General features: G+C 42.4%; 1 non-coding gene across 1 annotated transcript; it reads left to right on the top strand.

Annotated features, from left to right (window-relative positions):
• Positions 1 to 8,767: 8,767 nt before the first annotated feature.
• Positions 8,768 to 8,875, top strand: LOC130948200 (small nucleolar RNA R71). The gene has a single exon (XR_009072971.1). It is a non-coding gene; the product is annotated as a small nucleolar RNA R71 (small nucleolar RNA).

Consider the following 8,875-nt stretch of genomic DNA (forward strand, 5'->3'; position numbering starts at 1 on the left):
ATGCTAGAGAGACTGGCAGGTCATGAATATTACTGCTTTTTGGATGGCTATTCAGGTTACAACCAAATTACAGTAGATCCTCAGGACCAAGAGAAAACAGCATTTACATGTCCTTCTGGAGTATTTGCCTACAGAAGGATGCCTTTTGGTCTGGCACCTGCAACCTTTCAGAGGTGCATGCTCTCTATCTTCTCAGATATGGTAGAGAAATTTTCGGAAGTCTTCATGGATGACTTTTCAGTATTTGGAGACTCATTCAGCTCCTGCCTTAACCATCTAGCACTTGCTCTGAAAAGATGCCAAGAGACCAACCTAGTTTTAAACTGGGAAAAATGTCACTTTTTGGTGACTGAAGGGATTGTCCTTAGGCATAAAATTTCAAACAAAGGAATAGAGGTGGATCAAGCTAAAGTTGAAGTAATTGAAAAATTACCACCACCTACCAATGTTAAGGCAATCAGAAGCTTTCTGGGGCATGCAGGATTCTACAGAAGGTTTATAAAGGATTTTTCAAAAATTGCCAAACCTCTGAGTAATCTGCTAGCTGCTGACACGCCATTTATCTTTGATAAGGAGTGTCTGCAGGCGTTTGAGACTCTGAAAGCTAAGCTGGTCACAGCACCAGTCATCTCTGCACCAGACTGGACATTACCATTTGAACTAATGTGTGATGCCAGTGACCATGCCATTGGTGCAGTATTGGGACAACGGCATGGTAAGCTTCTGCACGTCATTTATTATGGCAGCCGTATTCTAAATGATGCACAGAAGAACTACACAACCACAGAAAAAGAGTTACTTGCAGTGGTTTATGCCATTGACAAGTTCAGATCTTATTTAGTAGGATCAAAAGTGATTGTGTACACTGACCATGCTGCTCTTAAATATCTACTCACAAAGCAGGATTCAAAACCCAGGCTCATAAGATGGGTGTTGCTTCTGCAAGAGTTTGATATAGAAATAAGAGACAGAAAAGGGACAGAGAATCAAGTAGCTGATCACCTGTCCCGGATAGAACTAGTAGCAGGAGCATCCCTCCCTCCTATTGAGATCTCTGAAACCTTTTCGGATGAGCAATTATTTGCTATTCAGGAAGCTCCGTGGTTTGCAGACAGTGCAAACTATAAGACTCAAGGTTCTCCTTCGGTAACCATGGAAAGGAAGCATGAAAAGCTTCTCTCAAAACAGAGTCAAACAGAGCCCCCACAGTCAAACTCTAAGTTTGGTGTTGGGAGGCCACAACCAACTTCTAAGTTTGGTGTTGAACCCCCACATTCAAACTCTAAGTTTGGTGTTGGGAGGTTCCAACATGGCTCTGAGTATCTGTGAGGCTCCATGAGAGCCCACTGTCAAGCTACTGACATTAAAGAAGCGCTTGTTGGGAGGCAACCCAATGTTATATTTATAATTTTCCTTTGTTATTTTATGTTTTCTATAGGTTGATGATCATGAAAAGTCACAAAATCAATTGAAAAAGTAGAAACAGAATGAAAAATAGAAAGAAAAACAGCACACCCTGGTGGAAAACTTGCTGGCGTTTAAACGCCAGTAAGGGTAGCAAATGGGCGTTTAATGCCCAGTCTGGCACCATTCTGGGCGTTTAACGCCAGAAAGGGGCACCAGACTGGTGTTAAACGCCAAGAATGGGCACCAAGCTGGCGTTAAACGCCAGAAATGGGCACCAGCCCGGCGTTTAACGCCAGGATTGGCAGAAGGAGCATTTTTGCTCGCCACTTGGTGCAGGGATGAATTATCCTTGACACCTCAGGATCTGTGGACCCCACAGGATCCCCACCTACCCCACCACTCTCTCTCTCTTCTTTCTTCTTTTGCTCAAGGACGAGCAAACCTTCTAAGTTTGGTGTGGTAAAAGCGTTGCTTTTTGTTTCTCCATAACCATTTATGGCACCTAAGGCCGGAGAAACCTCTAGAAAGAGGAAAGGGAAGGCAAAAGCTTCCACCTCCGAGCCATGGGAGATGGAGAGATTCATCTCAAGGGATGCACTTTCCTCCACAAAACTATTGGGAGCAAATCAACACCTCTCTAGGAGAATTGAGTTCCAACATGGGACAACTAAGGGTGGAGCACCAAGAACATTCCATCCTCCTCCATGAAATTAAAGAAGATCATAGAATCATGAGAGAGGAGCAACAAAGGCAAGGAAGAGACATTGAGGAGCTCAAGCACTCCATGAGATCTTCAAGAGGAAGAACAAGCCGCCATCACTAAGGTGGACCCGTTCTTTAATCTCCTTGTTCTTTATTTTCTATTTTTCGAATTTTTATGCTTATGTTTATCTATGTTTGTGTCTTATTACATGATTATTAGTATCTTAGTGTCTATGCCTTAAAGCTATGAATTTCCTATGAATCCATCACCTTTCTTAAATGAAAAATATTTTTATTACAAAAGAACAAGAAGTACAGGATTTCGAATTTATCTCTGAAACTAGTTGAATTAGTTTGATGTGGTGACAATACTTTTTGTTTTCTGAATGAATGCTTGAACAGTGCATATGTCTTTTGAATTTGTTGTTTAAAGAATGTTAAATTTGTTGGCTCTTGAAAGAATGATGGAAAAGGAGAAATGTTATTGAGGATTGGTGCACGAAATTGTGATCACTACTTTTCAAAACATAAACAATCCCTAGTAATGGCTCCAAAGACTTGGTGCTCAGTACCATGGCATAAACACAACTTTGCACAACTAACCAGCAAGTGCACTGGGTCGTCCAAGTAATAAACCTTACGTGAGTAAGGGTCGATCCCACGGAGATTGGTGGTATGAAGCAAGCTATGGTCACCTTGTAAATCTCAGTCAGGCAGACTCAATTGGGTATAGATGATGAATAAAGCATAAAGATAAAGATAGAGATACTTATGTATATCATTGGTGAGAGCTTCAGATAAGCGAATGAAGATGCCTTCCCTTCCGTCTCTCTGCTTTCCTACTGTCTTCATCCAATCCTTCTTACTCCTTTCCATGGCAAGCTCATGTAGGGTTTCACCGTTGTCAATGGCTACCTCCCATCCTCTCATTGGAAATACGTCCCTGATGCTCTGTCACAGCATAGGCTAACCATCTGTCGGTTCTCGGTCCGGCCGGAATAGAATCCAGTGATTCTTTTGCGTCTGTCACTAACGCCCCGCCTTTCGGAGTTTGAAGCACGTCACAGTCATTCAATCATTGAATCCTACTCAGAATACCACAGACAAGGTTAGACCTTCCGGATTCTCTTGAATGCCGCCATCAGTTCTTGCCTATACCACGAAGACTCTGATCTCACGGAATGGCTGGCTCGTTTGTCAGGCGAGCACTCGGTTGTCAGGCGATCAACCATGCATCATGCAATCAGAAATCCAAGAGATATTCACTAAGCCTCAGATGCTTGTAGAACAAGAATGGTTGTCAGTCACCTCGTTCATAGGTGAGAATGATGATGAGTGTCACGGATCATCACATTCATCAAGTTGAAGAACAAGTGATATCTTGGACAAAGAACAAGCGGAATTGAATAGAAGAACAATAGTAATTGCATTAATACTCGAGGTACAGCAGAGCTCCACACCTTAATCTATGGTGTGTAGAAACTCCACCGTTGAAAATACATAAGAACAAGGTCTAGGCATGGCCGAATGGCCAGCCTCCCAAAGTGAGTTCAATCATCAGAACATGATCAAAAGACTCCCTATCTCCAGATGTCTAATACAATAGTAAAAGGTCCTACTTATAGAAAACTAGTAGCCTAAGGTGTACAAAGATGAGTAAAAGACATAAAAATCCACTTCCGAGCCCACTTGGTGTGTGCTTGGGCTGAGCAATGAAGCATTTTCGTGTAGAGACTTGTCTTGGAGTTAAACGCCAGCTTTTATGCCAGTTTGGGCGTTTAACTCCCATTTAGGTGCCAGTTCCGGCGTTTAACGCTGGAATTTCTTGAGGTGACTTTGAACGCCGGTTTGGGCCATCAAATCTTGGGCAAAGTATGGACTATCATATATTGCTGGAAAGCCCAGGATGTCTGCTTTCCAACGCCGTTGAGAGCGCGCCAATTGGGCTTCTGTAGCTCCAGAAAATCCACTTCGAGTGCAGGGAGGTCAGAATCCAACAACATCTGCAGTCCTTTTCAGTCTTTGAATCAGATTTTTGCTCAGGTCCCTCAATTTCAGCCAGAAAATACCTGAAATCACAGAAAAACACACAAACTCATAGTAAAGTCCAGAAAAGTGAATTTTAACTAAAAACTAATAAAAATATACTAAGAACTCAACTAAAACTACTAAAAGCATACTAAAAACAATGCCAAAAAGCGTACAAATTATCCGCTCATCACAACACCAAACTTAAATTGTTGCTTGTCCCCAAGCAACTAAAGATCAAATAAGATAAAAAGAAGAGAATATGCAATGAACTCCAAAAACATCTATGAAGATCAGTATTAATTAGATGAGCGGGGCTTTTAGCTTTTTGCCTCTGAATAGTTTTGGCATCTCACTTTATCCTTTGGAACTCAGAATGATTGGCTTCTTTAGGAACTCAGAATCCAGATAGTGTTATTGATTCTCCTAGTTAAGTATGATGATTCTTGAACACAGCTACTTTATTGAGTCTTGGCTGTGGCCCAAAGCACTCTGTCTTCCAGTATTACCACCGGATACATACATGCCACAGACACATAATTGGGTGAACCTTTTCAGATTGTGACTCAGCTTTGCTAAAGTCCCCAACTAGAGGTGTCCAGGGTTCTTAAGCACACTCTTATTGCCTTGGATCACAACTTCATTTCTTTCTTTTTCTTTCTCTTTTCTCTCTCTTTTTTTTTTCGTTTGCTTTTTGCTTTTTTTTTTTGTATTCACTGCTTTTTCTTGCTTCAAGAATCATTTTTATGATTTTTCAGATTCTCAGTAACATGTCTCCTTTTTCATCATTCTTTCAAGAGCCAACATTCATGAACCACAAATTCAAAAGACATATGCACTGTTCAAGCATACATTCAGAGAACAAAAGTGTTGCCACCACATCAAAATAATTAAACTGTTATAAAATTCAAAATTCATGCAATTCTTTTTCTTTTCAATTAGGCACGTTTTTATTTTAAGAAAGGTGATGGATTCATAGGACATTCATAGCTTTAAGGCATAAACACTAAGACGCTAATGATCATAAGACACAAACATGGATAAACATAAGCATTAAAATTCGAAAAACAGAAGAATAAAGAACAAGGAAATCAAGGAACGGGTCCACCTTAGTGATGGCGGCTCTTCCTTCCTCTTGAAGGTCCTATGGAGTGCTTGAGCTCCTCAATGTCTCTTCCTTGCCTTTGTTGCTCCTCTCTCATGATTCTTTGATCTTCTCTTATTTCATGGAGGAGAATGGAGTGTTCTTGGTGCTCCACCCTTAGTTGTCCCATGTTGGAACTCAATTCTCCTAGGGAGGTGTTTAGTTGCTCCCAATAGTTTTGTGGAGGAAAGTGCATCCCTTGAGGCATCTCAGGGATTTCATGATGAGAGGGGTCTCTTGTGTGCTCCATCCTTTTCTTGGTAATGGGCTTATCCTCATCAATGGTGATGTCTCCCTCTATGTCAACTCCAACTGAATAACAGAGGTGACAAATGAGGTGAGGAAAGGCTAACCTTGCCAAGGTAGAGGACTTATCCGCCACCTTGTAGAGTTCTTGGGCTATAACCTCATGAACTTCCACTTCTTCTCCAATCATGATGCTATGGATCATGATGGCCCGTCTAAAGTAACTTCGGACCGGTTGCTAGTGGGAATGATTGAGCGTTGGATAAACTCCAACCATCCTCTAGCCACGGGTTTGAGGTCATGCCTTCTCAATTGAACCGGCTTGCCTCTTGAATCTCTCTTCCATTGTGCGCCCTCTTCACATATGATTGTGAGGACTTGGTCCAACCTTTGATCAAAGTTGACCCTTCTTGTGTAAGGATGTTAATCTCCTTGCATCATAGGCAAGTTGAACGCCACCCTCACACTTTCCGGACTAAAATCCAAGTATTTCCCCCGAACCATAGTAAGATAATTCTTTGGATCCGGGTTCATACTTTGATCATGGCTCTTGGTGATCCATGCATTGGCATAGAATTCTTGAACCATCAAGATTCCAACTTGTTGAATGGGGTTGGTAAGTACTTCCCAACCTCTTCTTTGGATCTCATGGCGGATCTCCGGATATTCACGCTTTTTGAGTGAAAAGGGGACCTCGGGGATCACCTTCTTCAAGGCCACAACTTCATAGAAGTGGTCTTGATGCACCCTTGAGATGTATCTATCCATCTCCCATGACTCGGAGGTGGAAGCTTTTGCCTTCCCTTTCCTCTTTCTAGAGGTTTCTCCGGCCTTGGATGCCATAATGGTTATGGAAAAACGAAAAAGCAACGCTTTTACCACACCAAACTTAAAATGTTTGCTCGTCCTCGAGCAAAAGAAAAAAGAAGAGAGTAGAAGAAGAAGAAATGAGGAAGAGGGAGATGGTGGTGTATTCGGCCAAGGAGGGGGAGAAGTGGTGTTTTGGTTGTGTGAAAATGAAGGAGTGAAGAAGGGTATTTATAGGAGAGAGGGGAGATGGGGTTCGGCCATATTGGGTGGGTTTGGTGGGGGTCCTGTGGGGTCCACAGATCCTGTGGTGTCAAGGAAAAGTCATCCCTGCACCAAATGTTGCTCAAAATCACGTTTTGAGCCATTTCTGGCGTTAAACGCCGGGCTGGTGCCCATTCCTGGCGTTTAACGCCAGGTTCTTGCCCTTTTCTGGCATTTAACGCCAGTCTGGTGCCCCTTTCTGGCGTTAAACGCCCAGAATGGTGCCAGACTGGGCGTTAAACGCCCAACTGCTAGGTTTACTGGCGTTTGAACGCCAGCAACATCTTCCTCTAGGGTGTGCTGTTTTTCTTCCTGTTTTTCATTTTGTTTTTGCTTTTTCAATGGATTTTGTGACTTCTTATGATCATCAACCTACAAAAAACATAAAATAACAAAAGAAACTATATAAGATATAATCATTGGGTTGCCTCCCAACAAGCGCTTCTTTAATGTCAGTAGCTTGACAGAGGTCTCTCATGGAGCCTCACAGATACTCAGAGCAATGTTGGAACCTCCCAACACCAAACTTAGAGTTTGAATGTGGGGGTTCAACACCAAACTTAGAGTTTGGTTGTGGCCTCCCAACACCAAACTTAGAGTTTGACTGTGGGGGCTCTTCTTGACTCTGATTTGAGAGAAGCTCTTTATGCTTCATCTCTATGGTGACAGAGGGATATCCTTGAGCCTTAAACACAAAGGATTCTCCATTCACTTGAATGATCAGTTCACCTCTATCAACATCAATCACAGCCTTTGCTGTGGCTAGGAAGGGTCTGCCAAGGATGATGGTTTCATCCATGCACTTCCCAGTCTCTAGGACTATGAAATTAGCAGGAATGTAATGGTCTTCAACCTCTACGAAAACATTCTCTACAAGTCCATGAGCTTGTTTTCTTGAGTTGTCTGCCATCTCTAATGAGATTCTTGCAGCTTGTACCTCAAAGATCCCTAGCTTCTCCATTACTGAGAGAGGCATGAGGTTTACACTTGACCCTAAGTCACACAGAGCCTTCTTGAAGGTCATGGTGCCTATGGTACAAGGTATGGAAAACTTCCCAGGGTCTTGTCTCTTTTGAGGTAATTCTGCCTAGACAAGTCATCCAGTTCTTTGGTGAGCAAAGGAGGTTCATCCTCCCAAGTCTCATTTCCAAATAACTTGTCATTTAGCTTCATGATTGCTCCAAGGTATTTAGCAACTTGCTCTTCAGTGACATACTCATCCTCTTCAGAGGAAGAATACTCATCAGAGCTCATGAAAGGCAGAAGTAAGTCCAATGGAATCTCTATGGTCTCATTGTGAGTCCCAGATTCCCATGGTTCCTCATTGGGGAACTCATTGGAGGCTAGTGCACGCCCATTGAGGTCTTCCTCAGTGGCGTTCACTTCCTCCCCTTCCTCTCCAGATTCGGCCATATTGATGGCTTTGCACTCTCCTTTTGGATTTTCTTCTGTGTTGCCTGGAAGAGTACTTGGAGGGAGTTCAGTAACTTTCTTGCTCAGCTGTCCCACTTGTCCTTCCAAATTCCTAATGGAGGACCTTGTTTCATTCATGAAACTTTGAGTGGTTTTAATTAGATCAGAGACCATGGTTGCTAAGTCAGAGGGGTTCTGCTTAGGATTCTCTATCTGTTGCTGAGAAGATGATGGAAAAGGTTTGCCATTGTTAAACCTGTTTCTTCCACCATTATTATTGAAACCTTGTTGAGGTCTCTCTTGATTCTTCCATGAGAGATTTGGATGATTTCTCCATGAAGAATTATAGGTGTTACCATAGGGTTCTCCTAGGTAATTCACCTCTTCCATTGAAGGGTTCTCAGGATCATAAGCTTCTTCCTCAGATGAAGCCTCCTTAGTACTGCTTGGTGCATTTTGCATTCCAGACAGACTTTGAGAAATCAAATTGACTTGTTGAGTCAATATTTTATTCTGAGCCAAAATGGCGTTCAGAGTGTCAATCTCAAGAACTCCTTTCTTCTGACTAGTTCCATTGGTCACAGGATTCCTGTCAGAAGTGTACATGAATTGGTTATTTGCAACCATTTCAATTAGCTCTTGAGCCTCTGTAGGCGTCTTCTTCAGATGAAGAGATCCTCCAGCAGAGCTATCCAAAGACATCTTGGATAGTTCAGAGAGACCATCATAGAAAATACCTATGATGCTCCATTCAGAAAGCATGTCAGAAGGACATCTTCTGATCAATTGTTTGTATCTTTCCCAAGCTTCATAGAGGGATTCTCCATCCTTCTGTCTGAAGGTTTGGACTTCCACTCTAAGCTT

The sequence above is a fragment of the Arachis stenosperma genome, chromosome 1 (genome assembly GCF_014773155.1).
Source record: "Arachis stenosperma cultivar V10309 chromosome 1, arast.V10309.gnm1.PFL2, whole genome shotgun sequence".
NCBI lineage: Eukaryota > Viridiplantae > Streptophyta > Magnoliopsida > Fabales > Fabaceae > Arachis > Arachis stenosperma.